The sequence below is a fragment of the Anolis carolinensis genome, chromosome 1 (genome assembly GCF_035594765.1).
Source record: "Anolis carolinensis isolate JA03-04 chromosome 1, rAnoCar3.1.pri, whole genome shotgun sequence".
In the NCBI taxonomy this organism is placed as follows: Eukaryota; Metazoa; Chordata; class Lepidosauria; order Squamata; family Dactyloidae; genus Anolis; species Anolis carolinensis.
The window spans coordinates 37,144,798-37,159,581 of NC_085841.1; positions in this window are offsets into that span (position 1 = coordinate 37,144,798).

The following is a 14,784-nucleotide window of genomic DNA, read 5'->3' on the forward strand; positions in this document are numbered from 1 at the left end:
ACTTGTAAGGCAAACAACAATAATCTTTGGAGAAGATTTTCCATAAATAAATGACACAGACTTTTGAACAGTAGTCAAAGGAATTAAGCAACCAAACTATATTGGGGCCGGGGGGGGGGGGGGGGGGGGGAGAGGGAGAACTTGTAAATCTCAAGAGACAGCAAAGGTCACTTCTCCTCCCATTATTGTGAAACTGTTGCGCACTTCTGAGGCACACAGTACCCAAATCTTCATGCTTGTGATGTTTCTGCTGGATATCCCAGATTTCTTCAAGACATGTACAACTCTTTTCCAACTCTAATACAATTTTTAGTCTGACATTTGATTTGTCATAGTAGGAAATGACCAACCTGCAGAACCAATTGAGCTAGGTTTCTTCTCACTTCCACCTTCTTTGGGTTCTTTACTCCCTCCTATTCCCTCTCTTGCACCATCTTGCACCATTGGAATTAATTCAGTCACTTGTACCGCTCTCGTTCTGCTACTCCTTCATCTTACTGTTGTTATCACAATGTTTCCCTCCCTTGCTTCTTGCACTTCACATGCACATGCTTTCTTCACGAATACTGCATCCCTTGCCTCACCTTGTATGTTCTTGTGTGTTCACACTCTGCTGCTCACATTGTTCACCCTCCTGTGCCTATTTTCTCACTTGTCTTACTTTGGGCCCTTACAATGCTCTCATTTGCTTCTTGCAGTCTGCTGCTCACTTTCCCTTCCCTCCTGTTGCCGCCCATGTCTCACAGCTCTGGCTCTGCATCGCTCACGCAACTGTCTCTGCCTTCCCTACTGCTACCTCCCCCAGTCGTCATCTCTCTTGATATTTCCCACCCTTCAAATTAGGTTCTTTACACTAGGCATACCATCATCCAGCTATATCATGTGCCCCTTAATCTTTTTTTCTTATCTAAACTAACCTCAAACATTGTAACATTTCTTCATGGGAGAGTTGCCCTTTTCTCATCTTTTTTCAACTCTGCAATATTCATTAATACATCAATGTCCCAAAGTGTTTACAAGGGTGCTTCCCAAATTTGGTCTCTCAGATATTTTGAACTTCTGCTCCTAGAGGCCCCAGCCAGCTTGGCCAACAGTCAGGAATTGTGGGAGCTGAAGCACCAAAAAGGCTGGAGGACAAGCTTAGGAACCACTTGTCTACAGTAATCTGGGTATGCATTTGTGTAAGGCCAGCATGATATTGGCTGTTTATTTCAGTTCTTTTTCTCATTATACCAACGTGGAATTTGCTCTTTTTACATCAGTCGCACCCTGGGTGGATACATCATGCTGACATTTTCATTAAAAAGCACAAGTTCCAATACAGATCCCTGTGGGACACACTGTTCACATCCTTCCATTATGAGAACTGACCATTTATTCCTGCTGTTTGCTTCCTGTGCTTTGACCAATTTTCAATCCAAAAGAGAATTCCATGACAGCAAAGTTCGGTCAGTAGACATTGTTGTGGGGGCTTTATCAAAAACATTTTGATGTCAAAGTGAATGTTGTCTGCCAGTTCATTCCTCTTTGCATGTTTATTAATATATTGCACAAATTCCAAACTTTAACAAAACTAAGTTTGCAATATTCCACTAACCCTAATCTAGGGATTTAATGTATGAATGATGTAAAGTAGTATCATTATGGAAATTACTAACTGTGCAAGCTAGGTACATTAATTACCATATTTCTTCCACTGTTTAAACCTTCATGTCATTTTAAAAATGGCAATTGAACTGAGTGAGCAGCATTGTTTAAAGTACCGTACTAGACTTGGGACATGGAGACTAACGTTCAGATCTCTGCTTGGCCATAGGCTGCCATACTTCTCAGCAACAGAGCCTTACAGGGTAGTGTGAATTTAGATGCATAGTGTATGCATATAAATACCTAGTGCAGTTATTTATTGTGTCAGAAGTGAACCGAGGGTACAAGTTGTAATATATTTGAAAACACAAAAAAGTTTAAAAACTTGGCATTATACTTATGCCCTTTATATATCCTTTGACCAGTAGCTAGACCAGAGATGTCAATGCCTTGGTCCTTTCATACAATTAAAAGCCCATCATTTTGACTAATTCCTTAAAGTCTGATGGTATATGAAATGTTTAACTTGTCAGCATAAGAGCACAAGGAAGAAGCCATGCTAGTCTCTATAGAGAGGAAGTTCCAAAGTCTGGGAGCTGCTCATGAGAAGATCCTTTTCCTTGTTCTCACCAAATGACCCTTAGAAGTTATTAGGAGAAGTACCTTTCTTGGAGATCTTGGATGTCTTATATGGAAATATGGGCCTTTGGGTGCATCCCTGATGCATTTTCACTCTTGGGTCCACTGAGCATTTTCAACAGAGGAACATGTAAGTGACTTTGGGGCTTGCTATTGTTGTCTGTAGTCAATTCTGTGAAGGAAATAGACCCTTTAAAGATTGTTAGCTTATTATTGCTCCTCAATATGCAGAGCCAACACCATGCTATACCACATAGTTAAATATTTGTCTTTATCAGGCTGATTCCATTTTAGAGGTTATAAGGTCTATAGCAGAAGACATTATAGGAGAAGAAACCATCTAGAACACTTTTCTGCTTCAAATTTGATCCTCAAATCAGATTTCAGCCTAAAATTGCTCCTTTCCAGTTTCTCTTTGTCTCCAAAAGCACTATTTCTTGCAAACGGCACTTTTGACCAGTCCTCTTACCTATTTAATTAATGTTTCATGTGAAATATAAACACTATGAGATTGAGAGACTGTTTTTGAGCAATAGTGGAGAAAAAGAAGAAAATTGCTGGACTTAAATATGGGATTGTGATGTAATGTCTATTTATGAAATTAATTCTAGCCAAGTACTTGGCTGGTGAGTTGAATAAAGTAGCATGTTGTATGTATGTTTTTGAAGCACAGCAATTTATAGCCAGGTTGTGATCCCCAACATTCCTACCAAGCTGTTTCTGTAACCTATATAGATATAGATATAGACACACACACATGTGCACACACACACAAAATTGTATAGAATCCAATCCTTATATTTTCACTTAATTACTTTCTATTTCAGCATAAACATACCAGTAATGACACATTTCTATTTTAATTTTGAATATAAAATTCTAAATATGGAGTCAGTTCATACATTAGAAATTTTTGCAATTCCACTTTTCTTCTGTTTGAGCATGGTATTCTTTCCAATATTTTGCCATTCAAAATACTAGTAACTTATGACAAATGTACCCAGTAGCCAATGGGTTGGGGCAGCATGGTGTAATGGTTTGAGCATTGGACTATGCCTCTGGAGATGATTCCCCGATTGGCCATAGAAACCTACTAGTTGATTTGGGTGAGTCTCACACTCTCAGCCCCAGAAAACCCTGTGATAGGGTTGCCTTAGGGTCACAATTAATCAGAACTGACTTAAAGACACACAGCTGGGGCAGCAACACTGCAGTGTGCTGCTTCTGCTGATGGTATTGCTTCTGTCAACAAAATTGAGAGGGGATAATTTTCTAGGAGACCTTCTTGGTTTCAGAGTTATGCAAAGAACTGCAGAAGAGAATAGATGGAAACAAATTCCATGTTGTGGACAAGCTCGAAAGTAGCACATAGAAGGCAGAGTTTTTTGGGGTTTTTTTAAACCACTTGTTTTTTATTTCCTAAAAATTAAAATGCTGTATGGTATATTCAAATATTAGAATAAAAGGTAAACAAACCTAGGCAATGGTCTTCACAATCCAAAATTTAGATTTTAGATAAACTCATGCAGAGAAGGAGAAGGCAAGGAATGGCACTCCACAATAATTTTAAAATATTCTAGATGTGCTAAGATAAGGGGCATATGATAAACCCATTATCTGAGGTTTTTAAGTACTTTAAACAAGTCTTCATAATCCCCCTTTTAATGACTCAGTCAAGGCTGCCAGCACTTGAAATTTAAACGGTCTAGTAAAGTTTTGGGACTCCAGATATGCAGCTCTGTATTCTTGGATGGTGCATAACAATCATTGCCTTCAATATAAGTACTTTATTAAGATTGCAGGCACAACCACATTGCACCCTGGGACAATAAACAGGCCCATGACCAGTTACACAATGTTGACAATCACAGTGTAGACTTACATGGTGTACGTCCACTTACACTAAGTTAGCATGATGTTGAGTCTTTACCAACTTATGTAGGAATGAATCTGGATCTAACCTAATAAAAAGTAATTTTCAACATATAATCGATTCAAGATTAAAATAGAAAAGCAAACTAGCAATCAAAATGTATATAATGAACATGAATTTCCATTTCAACTCCACAATCTACCACTGGAAATTAATTTGACTTAAGCCAGGTGCTATGCAGTCCAGGCATTAAGAACTAAGTTACCTGTATTACTAAAATTAGTAGCAAAAAAATCAAGCATAACAAATTAGGATAAGATTTTGTTTTCTGTTTGTACTTGGGGAGAAACAAAATACAAGATTTGGAAATGGGGCCGGCAATCATGTTTATAGCGTTATTTTTTGATAGAAGAGCAACAATACCCACGTAGCACAGTGCAAATTGCTAAACAACTCTGATAATATCTTTAGCATACCCTTGAATCCTAATACAACACCTAGCAGCTTTAATTTATGGACCTCAAGCTACAGAAATTGGCTGTGTTGCAACTCCTTCTTTAAACACCTCAATATTCTGACATATCCAAAATAAAAACATTCTAAATTTAGTTTGGATGTTCTGCTATTGTGTGTAGAAGACATTAAAATAAAATGAAGAAAACTCTAGCCAAATGTTTGTATACTTTCTTCTCTTTCCAGGATTCTCCACCCCCAGAACAAATCTTAACTCATCATCGGACATCTGGCACGAACTCCAACTTGTGCTTGATTAAAGTAGAATGAGGATGTTCCCTTGAAAATACATTTGGACTACATCTCATTCCAACAGATGAAAATGGAGTAGTCAGGCCAAGAAAAACCAGTGTGTGCAAAATATCCCATGCAGTATAGATAAAAATACTTTTGACAAACTGCAATGTATTTTAGCATAGGCAGTATTTTTAATGGTAAAGAAAACAAACTGTGTATGTCCTTACCTTTATTATCCTAACCTCTCCATTGGGCATTGAGATAAGTAAAGGTAAAGGTTTCCCCTTGACGTTAAGTCTAGTTGTGTCACTCTGAGGGTTGGTGCTCATCTCAATTTCTAAGCCAAAGAGCTGGCGTTGTCTGTAGACACCTCCAAGGTCACGTGGCCAGCATGACTACATGGAGCACCGTTACCTTCCCGCTGAAGTGGTACCTATTGATCTACTCATATTTACATATTTTTGAACTGCTGGGTTTGCAGAAGCTAGGGCTAACAGCAGGAGCTCACCACGCTCCCCAAATTCGAATTGCTAACCTTTCGGTCAGCAAGTTCAGCAGCTCAGCAATTTAGCCCGCTGCACCATAAGGGGCTCCAGACCTTGAGATATAGTGCTCCAAAAAATAAGAAGTACCTTTTCTGAACTGTACCACCTCAAAGTACAGATGTAGTCTTGCATAATCAAATGTTTCTGTAGGGAAAAGACTGCTTTGTACATTGAAAACCAGTTTTGAGGATGAAGGCTATTTTAGAACTCTTATCTCTCTCAGTTCATGTTTTGATATAAAAGACTAAAGAACATTTTGATACATGAAGTCCTGTGGTTAAAAATGTTACGGTTAAATGGATCCACCTCAGTGGTTGCTGGGATGACTCTTTAATCATGACAGTGGAGTGTTTATACGCTGCTTTACTTGAATTCAAATTGTATATCATTGGTACTACAAATAACAGATATTCCAAAATCTGGAAAAAAAATCTAAAACCTATCTGATCCCAAGCATTTCAGATAAGAAATACACAACCTGAATTATAAGCACTTTTCTAGCATTCACAGCAACGAAAATTCTCTGTTATGCTGTTTTAACATTTGTTGTACTGAAAACTACAGCCTAGAGAAGTTCCTTTTAATTGTTACTCACAGAAATTGTAATCCAAGAAAGTAACATTTCTAAATTCTGCTTATAACATTTGGTCTTCATTACTCATAGGTTTTTGTCATACTATAGCATGTTATCTCCAACACAATTTATTTTCTTTTTTTTAAGGCATTCAATGGTTAAAAATTGGAGGAGGGGAAGGGGGGACGGAAAGCAGAGAACAAATTTGCAGGTCTACATTTTTAAATCATAAAATGACTCACAGGTCTGAAAAGGCTGAAGACAACTGCTTAAACAATAGGAATTTGATATGTTGAGTTTAGGACAAGTCTTATGATGGTGATCCACATCTGCTTGCTTTCAAATGTTCTCTTATTTTTACAGTCCTCCACTATAAATATCACTTGCTATTTTATTGTGCAGCAGATACCAATAGCATCCGTTCTTTTATGGTTGATTTATATTGTCATGCAGTCCTTTTAAAACACTATCTACTCCTCACACCCTAGTATTTTTTATCTTGTAAGGCTATTTCTCCTTTGCTTGGCAATACCCTCAATTTTGGATCTGATGGAACAGCTTAATATTTCTGCAGCAACATCAGCCAGGCATCTTATAGTACCAGATGCAAGGAACATGTTGTACTCTTTTTCATTAGCAGTTGGCCATGAACCTCCAATTTCACAAATCATCTGAATGTAGAGTTGAAGAAAGGTAACTCTAGACAGATGGTCTCGGGCTTGTGTTCAATGCAAACACTGCAACATGCTTAGACTCCTCTTGCCAAGCAGGGAAGCCTAAAAAGAGCTAAACACAATTACTGCCATCTCCATGACTGTTATTTCAGCCATGGGTGTGATTGTGCTTTTTAAAGGTCTTTCCAGTCAACATCGGGCAACCACAGATAGAATGTTGAGTAGAAATGGTGCATGCAGTGGTGTCACTAGGGGGGTGAGGAGAGTGCAAACCACTCTGGATGACACCATCAGAGAGGGTGACACCAAAAGGTCTTCAAAATTTTGAGCAACGTTTCAGGAGAAATGCATTTTCAATAAAAAATATCTCAGCAGTTAGCTATAACCACGAAAAGAGCTTTGTGTAAACCTAGTGTACATGGATGTTATCAAAATACCAACAAGGCTAAAATTCTATGCTAATACTTACTGAATCTTCTAACACACATATGCCCCAGTCAAATTTGTCATTACCTGGCTCTGGGATCAGGCCTCTGGAGAATAGCTTAGTGCAATAATTGGTTTCGGCACATGAACAATGACTACGGAACAGACTCAGATTGTTTTTTGGATGGTGTGATTTTTTATTGAATGTATTAATTTTAATCTAATTTATTTTAAGCTTAATTTTGTATGTATTAAGGCGTTGAATAATTGCCACATGTAAGCTGCCTTGAGTCCCCTTCGGGGTAGAGAAAGGCAGGGTATAAACAGGGTAAATAAATAAATATTACTCATTTGTTTGTTTGTTTGTTTGTTTGGTTACAGTATTTATATTCTGCCCTTCTCACCCCAAAGAGGACTCAGGGCGGATCACAATGCACATATACATGGCAAACATTCAATGCCATTACTAGACATACAACACATGGACAGACAGTAGAGGTAAAACTCAACATTTTCCAACTTATGACTTCAGTAGGTTATGCTCGATTTTGGCCACAGGGGAGCTGTTGCTTCATCCACTATGACAATGAGTTCTTTTTGATCGTAGTATTTCCTCCTTGCTCTTCACTCGCCGGCATTTTGTGGTGTCATAAATTAAATTAATCTCCTTACTTAAGCAGTGCCTAATTTTCTCGACTCACAGCTGCAGAAAATTACTGTCCACTTAAGCAGTTTTCAAACTGCTTAAGTAGCTAGGCTATTAATCGGTCAGGTGCTCAATCTGACATGGGCCTCGAATTCATGATCTTTCAGTCAGCAGTGATCTATTCCTGCTGGCTATTAACCAGCTGCACCACAATTACACAGTTTTGTCTCCATGTGCTACAAACACACCCTGTTGTTTTCGTCACTAATGTATTTTTATAGTCACTGATTCTGCCATTATGTATGGGAATTATGATATATAAGAAACATTAGTACAAAATACATTACTAAGGATTCTGTATGGTCTTGTATAAGAGGAGGTCCATGGTGGTGACACATTGGGTTATACATTAGGTAATACCAACCAAAGTGACACTACTGGGTGCATTCATCTCCTCTTCACTTCTCTCTGTTTTCTGTTTTGGCAGGGTGATTGTGAATCAATATAATCTATTTTAGTTATATGCTGCTTTCCCACACCAGCTATTTTTAACAATGGAAACTATTATAGATACACCTAATTAGCATAAATGTATAGCTGGATATTAACATATGTCAATCTATATAAACTGATATGAATAATAAAATTAAACTAACCCAATCCAGCAGCTTTAAATTAAATAGGAGGGGAGAAACCATGGAAATAAAATACACCAAACATATGTGCAAAAGCAATCTCAATTCCAAAAAGGCAAGATGAAGCTGTTCGCATTTTACACATGGCAGATAGATAGCTGCACCTCAGTAATATTTTGGTTTAAAATACCCAGAATCACCTAGCCAGTTAAGGATTCTCAGCGTTTGAGTCCAAGCTTTGTGGCTGCCATTCTCCCAGCTCCGACCCTTATATTTCTCATACTCTCCTGCCAATTCTCTTAGCATTTCACCTTGCCATTTGGAAGACAAAGGCAACTTTTAAGAAAACGTCATTGCATGATGAATGTCGGTTGCTGTATCCAAGATTGGTTTGCTGAGGTGGCTTTATGTGCTATCCTCTTTGCTGGGCTCTGCCTTTCTGCCCCTCCCCTATGCAGCCCATCATCCATGCCATTGAAATCACCTGCTTTTCATTACATGAAATAATGATGGCAAAATGAGTAAATGGTTTTCTCCAACAGCCAGTCCCCCCTAGTTTTTCTTCTTCTCTCTCCTCTGGGTGAGGAGAAACCATCTGCACATAATAAACAGTTTCCTTATGCTTTCTTGTTGGGGGTAGTGGTGGTGGTAATTATTTATTTTTTAAGAGACCTCACTTTAGAAATAGCCACATGTAGAATCCTTCGTAAAACTTTGTAAGTTCAATAAGTGTAGTGTTGACATGTATAAAAGAGTGAACAGAAAAGACTTGGGCAAATCTTATCATTTAAACTATGCTCACAACAATAGTTTGCCAAGGGGCAAAAGTGTGTTAATGAAGAGAATCTCAAATGTTACTCGGAGGGAAAGCAAGAGATGGGGCTTAAACTGGAATATTTTAATGGCTAGATATACACACCCTTGAGCAAGAATTTGAGACAGCTCAGTGGGTGACCTGGACGGCTTGCCTCTACAGCCTTCAGTTATGGAACCAATAAAAAGCAAAAGAGCTGTTCCCTAGAGCCAAGCACTTGTCAGCAATACTGGTAAAGTTTAACACATTTGAAAAGGCCGCATTCCTCTGACTTCATTTTCTTAAGGTATCTCACAGAAAGCAGATCTTAGAAAATACACCCTTGAGATTATAGTTCCCACAATCCACAAACCAACATGGATAGGAAATTGTAGTCCAAGTAAGAGACTTTTCCATGCTCTGAGATCATGGATGGTGAGCCAGGTCCACATACTGTCTCAAGCAGAAACCTCAGGAAAGCTGTCTACAGTGGCATCTACGATGTAGAATTAATACAGTTTGACACCACTTTAATCGCCATGGCTCCATGGGAGATGTACAGTGTTCCCTCACTACTTCGCGATTCACTTTTTGCGGATTCGCTGTTTCGCGGTTTTTCAATAAACTCTAAAAGACTATTATAAATAATTAAAAAATTACCATTTTCAGCCTAAGGAAGGGAGGAAGGAGAAGCCAAAGGGAGAGAAAAGGAGCCCAAGCGGCAACAGGAGGAGGAGGAGGCGATTTATCAACACACGATTAATAGATAAAGACTTAAAATAGTGTATAACTACTAAAATGATGTATAAATATTAAAATAAATATAGCGTCTCTACTTTGCAGATTTTCACTTATTGCGGGTGGTCCTGGAACCTAACCCCAGCGATAAGTGAGGGAACACTGTAATTATATAAGTTCTTTAGCTTTGTCCACTAGTTACCTTTACAGTGCTTATCTTCACAATACACAGCTGAGTGGCATCAGAATGGCATAGAAGAGTTCAAATGGTGAGGTTTTTCAAAACCTTTTATCAGTGTTGGTTCCAAAGTTTAGGATGGTGGAAGAAAGAGTAAACATCGGATATTCACAATATCTAGATGTTAAAACAAGGTTAATCAATACAAAATTAAAACCACCATTAAACATGTACATATGCATATCCACATACATACCAAAATGCCAATTAGCAAATCCATTGTCGAGATGGGACGGGTCTTACTAATCACTCACTAAATGCTTGTTGAAACAAAATAATCTCAAATGGAAAAGGAATACGAAGGTGGGGTAGTCTAACTTCTCTGGGAAGGGACTTCCAGAGCCTGGGGGCAGCCACTGAGCAGGCCCTGTTCTGGGTTCCTATCAGAGGAACCAGTGAGAGTGGCAGAACAGAGAGAAGCATCTTTCCAGCAGATCTCAAAGCACAGGATGGTTTGTAAAAAAGGATACAGTCCTTCAAATAACCAGGACCTGAACTGTATAAGGTTTTAGAGGTGAAAATCAGCACTTTAAATTGTGCCCAGAAATAGCCTGACAACCAACTGAGTTATTGCAAGAAGGGAGTTGTGTGTTGCCTGTAGCCAGCCCAAGTCCAGTTAACAATCTGGCCACAATTCTTTGGACCAATTGAAGTTTCGGAACATTCTTCCATGTAGTGCATGTTTCTGTAATCTAACGGATGTAACCAAGGCACATGTCACTGTGGTCAGATCTGACATCTCAAGGAACAGATACAGCTGGTGCACAAGCTTTTGAGCCCTCAAGTCCCAAAATGGAGATTTGCAGGCTAAATGAAACATGTGTAGGTATTTCATATACCAGATTATATCTAACAAAACATTTTAGAATAAAGCTGCAGTGGCATAACATAAATCCTGGCTTCAGTCATTTCCTTTACAGCTGGTAGCCTTTTCCTCCTAGCACCAATACCTATGTCGGTACAGTTACACCAGCATAATGCACCAATTAGATTCTAACCTATAACTAGCTTCATAATTGCTAACAATTTTCAGATGTATTCTAAAATAAAAAGAGCCAAATAACGAATGTAGGAGTCTTCACTGGAAGAGAGGAAGGAGAAGAGAACCACATGGGATCCACTCCTGTCACCATTCACATATTCTTCCACATAAGAATAGAATGGCATTCTTTGAGAAGTCTTTCCAGAGTGTTCAGATAATCTAGAGTCTTGGAAAAGATGTCAATCCAACAGAAAGCTTGGAGGGATAAAGAGAAGGCACCAACCCTATAAGTCATGTTCTGGATTTCACTTCTGGAATTCATGTTCTGGGTCAACTGAAAATGACCAAAGGCAATCTCCCAAGTGATTGTGTGTATTTGTATATTCTGCATCCATAGATGTAGAAAATTTACACTTTGGAATGCAAAACTGACATTGCCAAAATTGGCTTGGAGCTGTTCACTTTTTGCCATCATGCATATTAACATCTAGAATTGTTTCATTGCATGCTAAAACATGTTCTTGGTCATGGAACTACTTGGAACTACTTGGAAGGACAGGAGAGATACCAATTTTAAATGGTACAAAACAAGGTTGTCCATTATCCCCCACTTTATTTGTAATAGCGATAGAAATGCTAGCTGAAAGTATCAGGAATAGCACCAATTGGACAGGGTACAAAATAGAAAAGGAAGGAGGACAAAAGGAAGAAATAAGGCTTAATTTCTTTGCCGATGATGCAATGATTATTACAAGTCAACCGTTAATTATGGTAAAAGATATTATTAAAAAACTGGAAGAATTTAAAAATATATCAGGACTATTCGTTAATATTAAAAAGTCAGAGATACTATGTCTTAATACCCCACCAAGGGAACAACTGGAGATTAGGAAAATATCAGGGTTAAGATTAGGATTAAAGAAGCTGAAATACTTAGGAGTATGGATATATAAAAACCCAAAGAGTATAGTCAAGGGGAATTATAAACAAAAATGGAAGGTAATAGAGAAACAGTTTAAGAATTGGGAAGGAAAAACATTAACAAGAGTGGACAGAATAAGGGCACTAAAAATGTTTATAATACCAAAATTGACATATTTATTTCAAACATTACCGAACACAGTAGATAGGAAGACACTAAAGACATGGGACAGGAGAATAAGAAAATGGGCAGTCGGAGGAAAAAGGCCCAGAATAAGGGACAAATGGTTAAATGCAAAAGAGGAAGAGGGAGGCTGGGGGATTCCAAGTTTAGAAGTCTATCATGATGCGTTTCAAATCCAAAGATTATTGGAAATACAGTATACTAAAAAAAAATGGGCAAATATGGAGAAGATAATAAATAATACTAAAGAAAAAGAAATAATATTTAGGGAATGGAGTAGGAGAGAAGAAGCAGAATTTAAGGAACCTTTTAAAGGAACAATAAAAATGTGGAAAAAAAGAAAGAAGAAGCTAAGTCCAGGCAATGAGAATAAGATGGCAACTATATGGCAAATTAATTACAATAACAACGAAATTATAGGCAGAACATTGAGATCAATTGAAAGTAGAGGGAAAAGGTTAGTGGAGGATTTGTACACAATAGATGGAGACCCTGTAGAACAAAAAGAAATTCAGAATTGGATAGGATCAGGGAATTGGATTCAAAGCTGGGCTATAAGACAGGAAATTTTTAGATTGAGAGAAAAAATTAGAGAACAGGACAGTCCATTTGAGAAGGTGATTAGGAAATGTTTGAGAGAGGAAAAGAAGGTGGCAGGAGATCTGTATGAACAAATTATAACGGTAAAAGAAGAAATAGTAGAGGAAATTTTCCAAACATGGAGAATGGACATGGAAATTGAGAGGGAAGATATACAAAGGGAAATAAGTAATATAGCAAAAGAAAAGTACAATGTATTAAGGGAAGCAAGAAGGAAAATGTTACAAAAATGGTACAGAACTCCTGCACAACTTTCACGGTTTTTACCAGGGATGAAAGATAGGTGTTGGCACGGTTGTGAACAAAGAGGGGTGTTCAATCATATGATATGGGAGTGCGATCGGGTGCAAGAATACTGGAGAATGATTGAAGGAGAAATCAATAGAATGCTAAATCTACAAATAGTAATAGTTAATAGAAATGTACTACATGCAAGGATAACAGAAGTGAAGAATATACAAAAAGAAAAAATGATTGACAAATTAATAGCATGTGCACAAATTGTTTTAGTGAGCGGTTGGAAAGATAAAACAAAATGGACTCTGACGAATTGGTATAAGTATATAATTGATATGTTAAATGTAGAAATCACAAATTGCAAATGGAATAATATAGATAAAATTGAAAATATTGCAATAATCAAGGGGATGTGGGAACCAGTTAAGAACTATTTAGAGAATGTAGTAAGATGTGGAGTGGAAAAATTAAGATTGAGATTGATATTTCAAATGTAACTTCTGTAGTTTGTTGTATAAAGTGTATGTACAAGGAGGGGAGGGTGGGAGGGTGGGAGTGGGATAAGATGACAAAACAACAATAAAAAAATTTAAAAAAAAAAAAAAAAAAAGGAACTACTTGGGGTCTGTAGTTTTGTCCCAAGGGAGATTGAATCTGTCCCCTCTGTTATCTTTTCACCAGACAGCAAAACCATTTTGATTAAACAGACCTTCAGCCTTAACTGATTGTAAAGTAAAAGTTATGATTTAATGCTTTTCTAATCTTTGTACTCCATATTGTTTTAGATGTTCTGTTTTTAATTGGTATCATAAGCCACTTTAAGTCCCATTCAGGAGGAAAGTGGGGGAGGGGTAAATTAAGTAAATTCAATTTCTAAATTATATACAGCAGAAAATGCCTGGTTCTCCATTACCTAAATTCCAAGAAATGTGCATTACAAGAGGTTATGTTAAATGAAATCTGAAAGAGTGTAAATTGTCAGAGTTCAGGCGACAGGATGTCCTGCACTGCCAGTCATCTATGGAGCACTCAAAGGTGAAAGGGTTGTCCAGAGGCTAGATGAAGGAAGTCTGCATTGTTGTTGTTGGGTTGGACCAGGAGCAGGCGTGTGACCTACATTTGAACTGACCCACATCTGTTTTAAAATATTGTTGGATAAAGCTGTTGTGTTTGGGAAGATGGAGATGCTGTGACGATCTGATGAGAAGGGATGTACAGTGTAGCTCCCAGTGTATGCATTTCTAAAAGGAAGATGGTATGATTATGATTATTATGTTCATTTAGATCCTGCTTTTATCTCTTGATTGAGATGCAAAGTGGCTCACAACATAAAAAAAACAATGCCATTTAAATCTACATATAAATATTAAAAGAGAATTAAATGTACAAATCAAAATCACTTACAGTTCTTAAACACAGTTAAATATAGTTTGCTGCTGTATACTGAATGTATTCACAAATACTGCAGGTACCTGCTAGGCGTGGTGTTACATTTGGAAAGAGATACATATTTATTCAGTTTGTTTTGATATAACATTTGTATCTGCATCCCTACCACATAAAGTTAGCTGAAGAACTAGCAACAAGATGCTGTCATAGCACTGGAAGGATAATTTTGTCCAATCACCTTCCATTTAGGAATGTATAATAAAATCCTTCAAGAGATGGAGAATCCACCCCGACCCCGCAGACAGGTGTCATGATCAAGTTCAAGCCTTCAGTCTTGGATTCCCTTGATCCTC